Genomic DNA, 825 nt, shown 5'->3' with positions numbered 1-825 from the left:
ACATGTCTACGTCACGATGTGTGAAAGTTTGCATAACGCCGCCCAAATGTTCACGCAAAGAAAGAAGGCGTAACTTTGATTCTCGCTGTAGTATTGTTGTCGCCGCCGCCATGTTGTGGAGACACTCTGTGCTACGTTGTGAAAGCGAAACTACTTTGTTTGGTCTTCCAAAAGAGGACGATATCCGCTTCGTCATGCCTAGAGCTGATCTGTGCTGGTTGCTGAGGAAATACATCAACTTCGTGCGGTGGATCGCCGGATCGGCTTTCAACCTTGGACAAAGCGGAGTCCAGCCCGGGGTCGTCACGTGTGGTTGCCGCAAGCCCACCAGCCGCCGCTCACTCAAGCCCGCCGTGTGTGACGCTGTGTGTTTCATTGTGAAAGCGAAACTACTTTGTTTGGCCTTCCAAAAGAGGACACAACTAGAAATCAGTGGTTAAGTTGTATTTACAACACTGTTCCAGAACAGTTCAACCCAAATATTCAGATGTGTGCAGCGCATTTTGCGGAGGATGAGGACTGTTTCCTGGGAGAGTAGCCTACAATGCCAGTGTCTGTTTCTATAAAGTGGGGCAATTCCAACTTTGCAAGGACAGTCTGGCGCTTCTGACTCACAGCCTGTAAACTGTAAAGTTTTTTTATATTTAAAGGATTTGCCACTGACGATTCAAACGCGAGTTTTGAGCAGTGTAGAGTAGCACTTGTTGTTTGTTGTTTCTCCGATCTCAAATGCAGACATGGTTTTATGTTTTTGCAGCGTGATACGCAACGCAACGCGTAAAAAGACAGTATAAGTCATTATAATCAGTAATTATGTCCCCACTG

This window comes from Sinocyclocheilus grahami, unplaced genomic scaffold, assembly GCF_001515645.1.
Source record: "Sinocyclocheilus grahami isolate Dianchi unplaced genomic scaffold, SAMN03320097.WGS_v1.1 scaffold63.1, whole genome shotgun sequence".
NCBI lineage: Eukaryota > Metazoa > Chordata > Actinopteri > Cypriniformes > Cyprinidae > Sinocyclocheilus > Sinocyclocheilus grahami.
This window is presented reverse-complemented; position numbering follows the sequence as displayed.